Source organism: Sorex fumeus, unplaced genomic scaffold (assembly GCF_029834395.1).
Source record: "Sorex fumeus unplaced genomic scaffold, SorFum_2.1 ptg000037l, whole genome shotgun sequence".
NCBI classification, from domain to species: Eukaryota; Metazoa; Chordata; class Mammalia; order Eulipotyphla; family Soricidae; genus Sorex; species Sorex fumeus.
Window position 1 is genome coordinate 38,136,372 of NW_026606094.1, and position 14,806 is coordinate 38,151,177.

The following is a 14,806-nucleotide window of genomic DNA, read 5'->3' on the forward strand; positions in this document are numbered from 1 at the left end:
AAATGACTTCTGAAAAACCCATATAAAAAAAGGAGAAAGAAAGCCATCTAAACATAACGTCTGAACATCCTAACCATTTAAACATAAACAAAAGGTGTACATAAATGACTCTTTAAAAAGCTCCTGACTCAGAGGAATTATATGATTGTCACTATCACTCCTGTGATATACATCACTTCTTTTATTTAAATTTTTATTGAATCACCGTGAGATACAGTTCCAAAGCTTTCATGATTGAGTTTCAATCATACAATGCTCAAAAACCCATCCCTCCACCAGTGCAATTTTCCACCACCTGTTCCTAGTATTCACTTCTTTTATGTTCAGTCTCCAGAATTAAAAAGCTTTCAAGTTATTCTTTAAAAATTTTTTTTTAATCAAGCATAGTTTAAACTTCAAAAACAATTAGTAAACAATGTCAGAAAAGAATTACACCCTTTTGAATAGACAAAGCTTTTCTTCCAAGACTACTTGAAATGAAACTTCCTTTCCTTTCCTTTGGGATCTTGTCCTGTCACCCTAACAGAGCTGAAAAAGGTCGGAATTTTTAATTACAGGTTTCCTTTCATTGCAGCTCCCTTGCCATGTTTACCAAGCAGCTAGTAGCCCTGGGGGTGGAGTTAAACAGTTTAAAGTCATGTTTTAATCTCCTTTGTAATTGCAATTTGATTGCTGGTGTAAATTACCTAGTAGGCTTGCCACCTTCAGCACCAGCCATTTCCCAGAGTGCATAATTTTGAATTAAAAGGCTAATATCCCTCCAAAAGTTTCCCAGAATGTTGCATAGACTCTGTGAATTATGCATTAAACAGAATTCTTTAAAAAAGAAGGCAAGGGGTTTCTTTGATGTCAGCTGGGTTTTTCTTCATATTATGGTCTATTAATTTCTAGACATTTTTAGAGGTGGTTCTTGAAATCCCTGTTCAATTTAGGATTTATTACTGATCTTTCTCAGAACTTTGTATATTTTAGTAGGACTGTATGTCAGTTTGAACACAGTAGGTTCTGTCAGAAACCTGGTGGTTGATTTGGAGAGGATGGTTGGGAAGAGGTGTATAGGTAGGATGGGGAAAAACTTGCTGCAAACACACCATCTGCTGGACAAAACATGTATTTGTTTATCGGTATTTGCCCTCACATCAGAAAAATGTTTCAGAAGTCTCAAGAGGACAAGACCAGTTAGGGAATTCAGGTCTACACGGGAACTCATATTTGAGGCATTTCAAGTTACATACAAGAGCCTTTGGGCCCCTTTGTTCTTATTCTTAACACCCTGTGAGAGATCATATTTGATTGTTATGTTTAATTTTGAGCTGTGTTCTCTAGCCCAATACATTATAGGTTATAAGAAGTAAAATTTATCCTGAGAAATAAATAGACTCTCATTCTTTTATGCAAAGGAGTATATGATAGTCAAATTTCCACCATTGTGCATACAAATGCAGATCCTAGGGAAATTATTTTTATTATACACAATTCCATGTTGTTACTGTTCTCTCCTTTTTGTTTTTAGTACACAAAGCACTTTGAAGTTTGTCAATGGCTTTGCTGTTCTAGATGTTGTATGAATATATACTGTACTGATGGATCACATATTTCTGAGAGTGATAGGTAGCACTATGAGTAATTATATCAGAACAACACTCACAAACTTCAACTCTCCTATTCTGATAAGATGTCTCTCTGCAGGTAATCAAATCTCTTTACAAACTAAAATGTCTCACAGTCTATTTCTACTCTACTTCTATTTAGAAAAGAAGAAAACAGGTTAAAATGATTCTATGTAGTGCAAAGACTCCAGGATGGGGCAGTTTGGAGAAAGACTTGGGTTTTTAATCACATCTATGCTCATCATGAATGTTGTTTGTTTCTATTATTTATGCATCAATTAATCCAAGGTTAAGCACATTAAGAAAGGTCAAAATGGGGTCCGAGCAATAGTAAGAGACTGGTCTTGCATGTGGCTGACCAGGATTCAGTCACTGGAATTTCATATTGTCCTCTGTATCTGCCACTAATAATCCCTAAGTGCAGTACCAGGTGTAACACTAACATTTCCGGGTACTTCTGAGTATGCTTCCTATTGAGGAGATGAGTATTCGAACCCATGCACCAGATGATCCCCTGAGAACTGCCAGAAGTGATTCTTGAGCACAGGGCAAAAATTAAAATTTGAGTACTTCTGACTATGCGCCCTCTTTTCTCCCAAGAAAGGATCAGGCTAAGTTTTATGAATAACATAATGAATAGTGTCACTTCAGCTGTTTCATAGTAAGGGCAGTGTTTGAATTGAACAAGGAAAAACACAATATATTTAGGGTATGTACCATCCAGAAAAAACAGAAACATCTGATAATTCACCTGGAAAATCAAGAAAAGTGCAATACTTCTAAAAAGAATATCAGTTATTCTGCTTTTCAGCAAACATTTATTGATGCTTTCTGTCAAGCATTTTTTAAAATGTGCTGATGGAAAACAGACATTGATTCCAAACTCAAGAATATATAGCCTTGTAAAAAGTAAGATTTTAGAGTCTATTTCATCATTCCTAAATTAGGTTGTTGGCATATTTAAATTGGCGGGTAAGAATAAAACAAATTAGAAAAAGATAGTAGAAAAAAATTGCACAGAAGAGGACCCTGATTTAGAAAGTGGAGAAGGAAGTTCTTAGAGGAAAATAAACCGACTATTACAGTAATACTAAAATTAAAATATGTAGGTAGAATTCAAAGTAAATAGAAACATCAAGATATAGATCAAAGATAGATTTATGCTTTACTATCCAATAATTATCTCAATAATTCACTTTTAAAATTTATTTTGCTGGGGCTGGAGCAATAGCACAGTGGGTGGGGTGTTTGCCTTGCATGCAGCTGACCCGGATTAGATTCCCAGCATCCCATATGGTCCCCCAGGCACTGCCAGAAGTGATTCTTGAGTGCAGAGCTGAGAGTGGTTTCTGAACATTGCTGGGTGTGACCAAAAAAACAAAAAATTTAAAAAATAAAAAATAAAAAAATATTTTGTGTTTGTTTTTGGTTACATCAAGCTGTTCTCAAGTTCTATTCCCAAGCTTAGGGGGTCAGTCCTAGTGGTGCTTGGGGAATCACACAGTTCTGGGTGCGCCTCCATCATGCACAACATGCTCAAAACCTGTTCATCTATCACTCTGGCCTTATATGTATTTTTTTATTGAATCACCATGAGATATACCATCACAGAGCTGTTCATGACTGTGTTTAAGTCATACAATGTTCCAACCAACACTCATCCCTCTATCAGTGTACATTTCCCATTACCAAGGTCCCCAGTTTTCCTCCCATTACCCCAAACTCCCCACCATAGCCTGCCTTTTCTCTCTCTCCCTCTCTTTCCCTCTCTCTTTCTCTCTCTCTCATCTCTCTCTCCCCTTCTCTCTCCTTTCTCTCTCTCCCTCCCTGCCTCCTTCCCCCCGCCCTCTGTCTGTCTGTCTGTCTGTCTGACTCTCCTCTTTGGGGCATAATAGTTTTTAATACAGATACTTAAAGGTTATATGTTTGTACTGCTCAGTGGTTGAAATTTACCACAAGTCTCTGGGGAGCAGAGGGTAGTTAAGATAGAGATGGGACTAGTATGGGACTAGATGGGACTAGTCACTCTGGACAAGAACTTAGTGTTGAAAATAGGTAAAGGGATATACATGGCCCTATATTTTTTATTAGAATAAAATTTTAACTTTTAAACATAAGGGACACCCCCAACAGAACTTGATAGAAGAGAGGAGAATCCTATCTTAGCAATATTTGGGCTAGTCTTGAAGGTCTAATTGTTTGATGCCTGGGTTGTGGGTGCAATGTTACTTAAGTCAGGGTGCTCAGGAACCATTTATTTAAATAAAAATCTACAAAGATTTCCACAGTCCCATAATCAATGCATAAATACCACTTCAGAAGAAATATATATGCTGTTTTACCAAATCATACCATATATATTTCTCTTCAAGTTCATCATTCACATATGAAACATCAGTTTGGTGAATTTTTTTATCTTCATTTAGAGATTATTCTCTGTAAAGAATCAGAGTGATCTGTTGAAACATAAACGTAATAATACTCCAAGCACTTTTCACTGAAGAACACATTACCAGAGTTCTGTGATTTTGATTGTATTCTTTGCCTCTCCAAGTTTACATTTTGTATCACTTTTACCTTATTTTCTATTCACGATTCACACTGACTAATTTTAAATTTTATTTTAATGAATCACCATGAGATACAGTTACAGACTTACAAACTTTCATTCTTATGTCAGTCGTACAACCATTGAGTACCCATCCCTCCACCAGTGGCCATTCTCCACCACCAATGTTTCCAGTATCCCTCATCCATTCCACACACACAATCCCCCCCACCTCTGTAGCAGGCATATTTTTGTTTATTCTCTCTCCTTTAGGGTGTTGTGATCTGCAATGTAGGTATTAAGTGGCCATCATTTTCGGTCTATAGTCAACTCTCAGTACACATCTCCCATTCCTAGCGGGTCTTCCAAGCATCCTTTACTTGGTGGCCCATTCTCTATCTGAACTTTCTTTTCCCCCAGCATATAAGGCCAGTTTCCAGGCCATGGAGCAATCCTCCTGTTCCTTGTCTCGAGTAGCTTTGGGTGTTAATTTCCCATTTTGTTACTTTATATTCCACAAATGAGTGCAATCTTCCTATATCTCTCCCTCTGTTTCTGACTCATTTCAGTTAGCATTATACTCTCCATGTTAAGCCATTTATATGCAAATTTCATTACCTCATCTTTTCTAACAGCTGCATAGTACTCCATTGTGTAGATGTGCCAAAATTTCTTTAGTCAGTCATCTGTTCCTGGGCATTCGGGATTTTTCCAGATTCTGGTTATTGTAAACAGTGCTACAATGAACAGATGAGTGCAGATGTCATTCCTACTATACTTTTTTGCATCTCCAGGGTATAGTCCCTGTAGCGGAATGGGTCAAATGGGAGCTCAATTTCTAGTTTTTTGAGAAATGTCCATACTGTTTTCCAAAAGGGCTGAACCAGTCGGCATTCCCTCCAGCAGTGAAGGAGAGTCCCTTTCTCCCCACATTCATGACAGCACCAATTGCTTTTGTTCTTTTGGATGTGAGCCAGTCTCTGTGTTGTGAGATAATGTCTCATTGTTGTTTTGAGCTGCATCTCCCTGATGATTAGTGATGTAAAGCATTTTCTCATGTGCCTTTTAGCCATTTGGATTTCTTCTTTGGGAAAGTTTCTGTTCATTTCATCGCCCTATTTTCTGATGGCGTAGGATGTTTTTTCTTCTTATGGACTTCAACCAGTGCCTTATATATTGTTGATATCAACCCTTTATCAGAAGGGTATTGGTGAATATCCTTTCCCATTCTGTATACTGTCTTTGTATTCTGGCCACTGTTTCTTTTGAGGTACAGAGCCTCTTAGTTTAAGATAGTCCCATTTGTTTATCTCTGTTTCCACTTGCCTGGTCAATGTCGAGTAATCTTTGAAGATACCTTTAACTTTAATGTCGTGGAGGGTTTTTCCAACCTTGTCTTCAGTGTACCTTATGGATTCTGGTCTGATGTTAAGGTCTTTAATCCATTTTGATCTGACTTTTGTGCATGATGTTAGGTAGAGGTCTGAGCCCATTGTTTTGCATGTAGCTGTCCAGTTTTGACAGCACCATTTGTTAAGGAGGCTTTCCTTGCTCCACTTCACATTTCTTGCTCCCTTATCAAATATTAGACGATTATATATTTGAGTATGTGTGTAAGGATATTCAACCCTACTCCATGGATCTGTGGCTCTGCCTTTGTTCCAGTACCATGCTGCTTTAGTTATTACCGCTTTGTAGTAGAATTTGAGGTTGTGGAAGGTGATTTCTCCCATCTTCTTTATCCCCAGAATTGCTTTAGCTATTTGTGAGGGTATGTTGTTCCATATGAATTTCGGGAGTGTTTGATCCACTTCTTTGAAGAATTTCATGGGTATTCTTATAGGGATTGCATTAAATCTGTATAATGCTTTGGGGAGTATTGCTCTTTTTACAATGTTAGTTCTCCCAATTCATGAGCAGGGGATATGTTTCCATTTCCTCCTGTCTGACTTTCTTTGTGACTATCTGACAAACCAAGCAGGTTTAACCTTAGACGTGTAGTATTTGCTATGCCTTGCATCTGAAATAGTCTAATTTCAGGTATTTAAAAGACTGGCTCCTTGGGGGTATGGTGCCGCCAGCAGGTCAATCTGTACCTGTGAGGCGAGTGCATCAGCAGCCTCATGGCGCCTTCAGAATTCCAGATACCCCAAAATTGCTGCTGTGCCTTTGGCCAGACCCCAAAAACTTAGGGCAAAGTTTACCAAGAAAGTAAACGGCCAAAAGTTAGGTATGTGGGAAACACACACACAAACCACCTCCAGCTCAGCTATATAATTGGAGGCAAGGCCTCCTTGGTTCCTGATTGAACTGCTTAATGGACATGATCCCAGAGACTCAGAAACGAATCTCAGAACCCAGTGGCTTTAGGTAGAAATGCATCTGGTCTCTGCAGTAGGCTACTGGTGCTGGGCCAACCCAGGTGGGAATAGGTTTCGTGCCTTGGCCTACTCCCCCTGGCGACCCAGTGGCCGCCATCCGTCTGAGGCCACTGGATAGTCACATTTGGCACCCAGTGATGAGACACACAGGGCCTCACGGGATGAGGGTGGAGCCGGGCTTGTCTTCCCCACCCCAACGAGACCCCAAGTCATCGCCCACGAATGGCCTCTCTGGTTCCTGATCAAGCTGCTTAACGGCCATGATCCCAGAGACTCAGAAACAAATCTCAAAACCCAGTGGCGTTTGGCAGAAATGCATCCGGACTCCACAGTACGTTACTGTCACCGGGCGACCCCAGGGGGGAATGGGTGCTGTCCCTCCGCCTGCTCCCTCTTGGCGACTTGGTGGCTGTCATCCTCCAGAGGCCATTGGACAGTCAGGCTTGGGCCCGCAGTGACAAAACTTGTTGGGCCTGACGGGATGGGGGGGGAGGTAGAGCCGGGCCTGTCTTCCCCACCCCAATGAGACCCCAAGTCATCGCCCACGAATGGCCTCTTTGGCTCCTCATCAAGCTGCTCAACGGCCATGATCCCAGAGACTCAGGAGCAGATCTCTAAACCCAGTGGCTTTTGGCAGAAATCCCTCCAGATTTAAGTGTTAAAATTTCAGAACTTCAAAACCACATGGCCCTACTGCAGCCACACGACATCATATGTTATTCATAACCAGCAATAGAACACAAATTGTCTATTGTTGCCTTTTCAGCAGATCTGAGTGTTGGGGTAAAATATTAAAAAATGGTTGATCTGGTGTCAAAATAGTGAATGTGATCAAAGTAGAGAGAGAGTAATGTAGAAATCATCTGCCCCACAGGCAGGGGGAGGGTGTGAGATGGGGGTATACTGGGATTTTTGGTGGTGGAGAATGGGCACTGGTGAAGGTACGGGTGTTTCATTGTGTGACTGAGACTTAGACCCAAAAGCTTTGTAACTGCTCTCACGGTGATTCAATAAATAAAATTATAAAAAATGGAAAAAGAAAAAAAAAAGTAAGGTGGAGTTCATGCACAATTCGATCAGCTAATCAATGGCTGAATAAATAGTAGTACTCCTACAAAAAAAAAGGAAAAAAAATAAAATAAAAGACTGGCTCCTTATCATGAACCTTACCTTAACTATCACTTCCCTCATAAAGCTGTCCTTGGTCATCCTGTCTAAAGAATCCTCCAAACCATGACCAGTGAGCTTTCTCCATTACATGCTTTTATTTTTGTCACAGCACTACCACAACTTGAAGTTATTTCTTGATTTGTCATATAAGATTTTTCATGGAGACAAGATCTTGACACATTCCCAACTCTTTTAGCCTTAAAAGCTACTAGGTACTTGGTAAGTGAATGAGTCAAGAATATTTATCCAGTAAGAAAGATAATCTCCAGTCTGACAAATTTGAATCATACTAAAGATGCATAAATTTTTTTGGCAATAATGCTAGTTTTCTCCTAAATAGAAACTGTGTGTTCACCGCCTTCCAGATGTACAGCTCCCTCTGGTTAATTCTTGCAAAAATGGCTTTCATTGTTCAAAAACAAAACAAAAGAAAAAAAGAACGATTTGAAAAAATAAAAAAAGAAAGATAATCTCTGGACAGGAATGGTGATGGGGTGTTGGGGAGAAAGAAGGAAAAGGAGGAAGTAGTTCAACGTTTTTTAGAGAATAAAATGACCATATTACCAAATTTCAAGTGCTGTGTTCATTGGTTTTGGCTATTTTTCCTGAGTTAAAACCACTGAAAAGTTGTGATCTGGAAAATTAGGTTTTAGGATTATTCTTACAGAAATATGGAGACTGGATTGTGGGTATGGGATCTCAGATAAAGTCTGGGAAATCATTACTAAGTTAAGACTATATGACTACAGTTCTTCTGAGCTGATTTAGTAAATGTGAAGTAAGGGAACTGAGCCTATATTTTACTTAATATTCGTTTTTCTCAACCTCTTTCATGTTTATTTCCTTCATCTGTCAAATGTAAATAAGAACCCATATTATTATTATGGGTTAAATTAAATGAAATGATATGTGGAAGGCAGAGAACAGTAGTCATAAAAATAGCTTATAAGCACATTCACATAGTTTATGGTTCATTCCATATATGATTATAAGAACAAACTGTAAAGACAGTCAGTGTATTATATCAAGGTCTTTTATTTTATAATAAAAGAGAGTGTATGTATCCCAGTATCCCTCAGTACCCAACAATAAGCTTAGTCCCTTATCAGTGTTACCTAAAGTTTAAGAAACTAAGTATCATGATTTCCAGTAAAATATATGATCCAGGGGCCAGAGCAATAGTACAGTGTGTAGGGTTCTTGCCTTGTATGCAGCTGACCAGTATTTTACCTACAGTATCCCATATGGCTCCCCAAGCACAGCCAGGTTTGATCACTGACCATAGAGCTGGAGTAAGCCCTGAGCACTGCTAGATGTGGCCCCCAGAAATAAAATAAAATATCTGGTCCAGCAATGACACATGACTGGCTAGTTTCCTGGTGCATGCATATATAAATCCTAAGTAAGCATCTCTTCAAGCCATTAAATACCTATTTATTATTTGGAACCTGTTCAAATGTGAAAGAATGCCCCCCACCAAAGAATCATTTTTTTTAGACTTACTAGATGTAAGGTATGCACACTAATAAATACATACCTACCGAACCTGCTCAAACAGCTCCAAGTACTCCACTTGAATGTATACTTCACTTTACACAGCAATTATCATATCAGAGTTTTTGAGCACTATTTACCTGATTCACTGGAAGGCAATTTTATTTTATTTTATTTTTATTTATTTATTTATTATTTATTTATCCTACTCGAATTGGAGTCGAGCATCTTCCACCCAGATCCTCCAAATTCCAGTAGGCGGGGGTCACACCCACCACCTGGCCCCCTGGCGCCGTGTAATCCCATCAGCGGCCAAGACTCAGAGACTATAAAATCCAGATCCCGGACGAGAGCAGTGCAGTCTCTGCCCCCGCACCTGGGTGTTCCTTCCCGGAGTCCCTTGGAAGGGAACGGGTTGAGCTTTCCTCCCCGCCCCGACCAGGGCTACGGCAGCCGAAGACCTCCAGGACCAGCCACCACCATGCTGAGACCACTCTCCGCACACCTGAAGGTACTGGCAGAGGGACAAAGCCACGCGGGTTCCGGGGCCGAGACCTCCAAGCCTATTTGAATTGGAGTCGAGCATCTTCCACCCAGATCCTCCAAATTCCAGTAGGCGGGGGTCACACCCACCACCTGGCCCCCTGGCGCTGTGTAATCCCATCAGCGGCCAAGACTCAGAGACTATAAAATCCAGATCCCGGAACCGCGCAGCCGCATTTGCGGCCGCGCGACATCTTAACAGAACTTTTTTTTATGACATCTTATTGTCTTATTTCTACTTTGGACAAACTTGCAGGCTATCGAATGTAGCCTGCCCACAGGGCAGAGTCTGGCAAACTCCCCGTGGCGTACCGAATATGCCAAATACCAGTAACAATGATGGGTCTCATTCTCCTAAATAGCCTTGAATATAATTTCAGGGCTAGGATGAAAGAGACGTTACTGGGGCCTGCTCGAGGCAATCGACGAATAACAGGATGATGAAATGAAAAATGAAATGAATTATTTATTTATTTATTTATTGAATCACCATGATAAGAGTGACAAAGCCTTTTAGTTCAAGTCTTGGTTGGTCACACAATGATCAAACACCCGTCCCTTCACCAGTGGAAGACAATTTTAGAAAGAAACTAAAGAAATAGCCATCATTGTATGTATGCATGTGTGGGAAGCAGAAAAATCAAAGGGGAAAAGATAGTTTTTTTCATCTTTCTCCTTTTACAGTAAAGTTCTTGCAAATATCTTCCTCAATCACATACCATCAAGAGAAGTTTTGAAAAAGGACTTTTACATTCATTTCAATTGCCACCTCAAAAATGCTATTGCTTTTGCTTTTTCTTCAAAAGAATTGTCCTGTTGTGAATTCCAGAAGGACAATAGTACATCCAAAAACCAACAAAAGAAATGCTTCCAGCACAAGATTGAAATGATTTGAAGCAAAGTATTGAAAACTGACCAGTCTAGCAGCAACAATCAGAAATGGAGAGGTCCAGTTAAAGCTAATGCCTGCTGACCCTAAGGCCCAGCTGTGACCAGCAACCAAATAATAGGCTCCCTACAAAACCACAGATTCTACAGTGTAATTAGTGCAAAACAGTTGGTCAAGGATGTATAATGTTCTAACCCTTGAATACCATATTCACAAACCATCTCCTCTTCCTTCCATTGTTGTCTAACAATTTAAAGTGGAAAACACTTACAGTGGAAATATTCAAAACCAAAATAAAACTAAAGAAGAACAACCAACACCTTTCCCACTCCACAGAAATTACTCTGAAATAAGAATGAAATGGAAAAAATAGCTATGTAAGAAGAGTATTATCAAATTCTAAGTGAACCTGAAAATAAGAGATTCCCTGTTGCCCTTGCAAAACTGGCCTGTTCCCAAGTGATCATATTCAGTTCCAGTAATTAAAGCAAAGTCTTTATCTTCTACAATATGATTGCAGACCTTTACAAAATGAACCTATGAGCAAATAGTTACAGTTATTTAAATTATCCTGCAGTCTCTGTAACCAATAATCATACCATTTTCTGTGAGTAAATTATGATGCAGAAGTGTCTAGCTCATAAGTGAAGGCTGTGAATGATGTAGAAAATACAGGGTAGTCAAAATCAAACCTCTATTATTTTCCCTCCAACTATCTCTAAAAGTGATTTTCCCTGACCATGCTAGGCCAGCCCAGCATTCAGAACAGGACACCTTTTCACTCCCATCACAATTTCAACTGTGAGGCCTATATGGGGAGGTGAGGTGGTGTTGCCAGGTCACTATTTTAAAATAGATAACAGAAATGAATATCACATATTCTAAATAAATTAAGCTGTAATTTGTATTATCATATACAAGCAATATACTTCACTTTCAAATATTTTTCATTTGACAGAGGACAGCTTTGAAGTATTGCACTGTAGCTCTATCCTCCCGTTGTTCATTGATTTGCTTAAGCGGGCACCAGTAACATCTCACAACAAATTGTGAGACTTATTACTGTTTTTGACACATAGAATATGCCATGGGTAGCTTGCCAGGCTTTGCCATGCGGGCGAGATACTCTCGGTAGCTTTCCGGGCTCTCTGGGAGGGGCGGAGGAATCGAACCTGGGTCAGCCATGTTGGCTGCATGCAAGACAAACGCCTTATCTACTGTGCTATCGCTCTGGCACAGCTTTGAAGTATTAAACCCAAATATATTGGGCTCCTTTAGAGTGTTGTGACCATATCTAAGCATCATGGAATTATATACCCTCTACATTCTTAAGAATTTTATTAATTTACTGGTTAATGTTCAGGGAGTGGTTCCTACATTTCTTCCTCTTATTTCCTTTATTCATTCTTCTAGATACATAAAGTACTAGACAATAAGGCCTCAATGATTAAATAGATAAAATTACTGCTATAAAAATATCTTAGAGGTTCTCTGAAGAAAAAGGACAGAGAAATGAAAACATGTCCATGCTTATATAGATTGAAAAAACTCTAAAGCATTATGTTCAGCATTTTAGACTATTCCACCTTCAGCAACAACTAACGACTCCTGGCAAAAATATTTATAAAGGTACAACAGGACAAGGTTACAGGTTCTTTCTTCATTTCCATAGACAAAATAATGTCCTGCTGATGGTTTTCTTCATCTTTGACTGTGATCTCTTATATTTAATTTATTTATTTATTTATGTATTTATTTATTGTTTTAAGCCACACCACACAGAGTTCAGGGGCTACTCCCAACTCACTATCCAGTGGTTTTTCCCAGCAGTGTTCAGAAGACCATATGGTGCTAGGGATCAGTGCTGGAGTTCCTTCATGCAAAGTATGTGCTTTAGTTTTTGGCATTCCATTCAGCCTGCTGTGAATATCCCTAAGAGTGCAACATAAATTGAATCTACTATGCTTATGGGACTTGGTTTTGCTTAGAGAAACATGGAAAATCTGGGTATTAGGAATAAGAAAGTGAATTGAAAAAACAAAAATCAGGGTCAGAAGAAGAAAGTTGAAAAGTCCTTGTTATATGTTCCTTTCACATTCCTATGTCTACTTTGATGCTGATATACAAGCACTGTTCATTTCTTCATTGATTTAAAGGATAACTTTAATATAACCATGGATTAATATAACCATGGATGTTAACAATACCCCATCCCTTTTGTGTCAGTATAAATATCAAATGAGAGACATGAGAATTTATGTTAGAAAAAAATTAAACAAGTATACTTTACACTAAATAAACTGAACTTTGTGGTAGCATCACCTATATATACTTCACATATGTGCACTATATTTCTCGTCAATATTATAAGTATATAACAGATAAATTTGAACTGTAGCACTGTAGCACTGTCCTCCTATTGTTCATCGATTTGTTCGAGTGGGCCCAGTAATTTTTCCATTGTGAGACTTTGTTGTTACTGTGTTTGGTGTATCGAATACATAATGGGTAGCTTGCCAGGCTTTGCCATGCAAGCAAGATACTCTCGGTAGCTTGCCGGGCTCTCTGGGAGAGGCGGAGGAATCGAACTAGAGTTGGCATGTTAAAGAATATGTATTTTATATAATATATAAATGTAATCTTAATATTTATATACTTTTCTATCAGAATTATTCTGCTTAAAACTATATGAGATTTCTGTCACCAAGTTAATTTTAACCACCTTATCATCTGAACACACTTGAAGGAAGAGTGAAAGTAAAACTCCTGTGAGTTAAAATGAATTCAGAAGTTTGCCAAGTTTTTGGACTAGAAGTTTCACTTTCAGAGTCTCTCAAAGTAGAAATTATGGTAGATTGAGGAGAAAACATAAAGTGATTATTTCTTATTTTGCTGCCTTCATTATTTCCAATGAATACAGAAACCCATTTAAGGTATAGGTTTAGAATTTTTGAGCAGTACGTGCACGTGCTTAACCTGATCAGGACACTGGAAATGTGGTTCAACATGGCAGCCCCTCTCTGTGGAGACAGAAGGACAGGCTGTGCTACAGTGGCCTAAGAAAAACATGACAACTTAATAATAACTAACATGCTGGAAGGGAAGTAATTTATTATCCTTTGTATTCTCTTTATGTGAGGCTGCACGGAGAATCACTCACATGCCCATGCATGAATAAGGCAAGAAAACAGAAATTAATTTGCCTCCCTCATAGAAATTTCACTTACCGTGGGCTAGGTTTTATCTTTGGAAAGTTCATCTTTAAAGCCTGACAAAATTCTGCAGCTCTTCTTCTTATATAGAGTATTGTTGCTGAAAAATGGAAAGCTCATTCTATTAAGTACTTTTGTGACTGTGATTATGTTCTCCAGAATATTAGCCCTGCCACATGTTTCAAAAGTGGTTTTAGAGTTTGCACTGCTAACTTACTAGAACCTCTTTGAACAGAATTTTCTTAGGCACTTTCACCCTTTTTCCAGGCTTCACTGTTCACTCTGCAGCAATAACATCTATAGCACAGCAGGTAGAAAAGTTATTTGAAAGTAAAAATGGTGAAAAATATGTACTTTCTTTTTTATAAAGTCATGGAGGTGCACTTCTATCCAACTCTGGGGAAAGTCTATTTTTTTTCCAATCTATGCTCTACTTAGCCAAATTTTAAAAACTTAAGGAAAGATTAAATTTGTTCTTATAATTTACAACTCCTTTTCACAACATTGACAACCTTTGGGGGAGTGTTACAAAGTCACCACGTTCTAAAGTACTGAGATTTGTTTTGAAGACAGCATAGGTAGGAGAAAATTCCCACAGCAGCTCCACTTAACTCTTCCCACTAAGAGACATTCTTGCTGGGAAACTGCTCTACAGGCTCTGTGACATCACCTTCACTTGCTACACACAAGAATTTCCTTCTCTCTTAGCAAGGAGACATCCAGCTATGTTGCCTAACATTCCAAAACAGGGGAAAGGGGAAAGCATGGAGATTAATATGAAATGATACCTGTTATACAGAGCGAGGTAGAGTTGTGATGAAGTTGAAAAGGTGAGGAATTTGAAAAGAATCACTGTCCACTGTCCTCCCGTTGTTCATCGATTTGCTTGAGTGGGCCCAGTAATATCTCCATTGGAGACTTTGTTGTTACTGTTTCTGGCATATCGAATACATCACGGG

The 14,806-nt window shown here is 39.0% G+C and overlaps 1 protein-coding gene across 1 annotated transcript in view; it reads left to right on the forward strand.

The window, feature by feature from the left end:
* GRM3 (glutamate metabotropic receptor 3) overlaps positions 1-14,806 on the forward strand; it is a 242,985-nt gene that overhangs the window by 190,357 nt on the left and 37,822 nt on the right. The window lies entirely within an intron of this gene.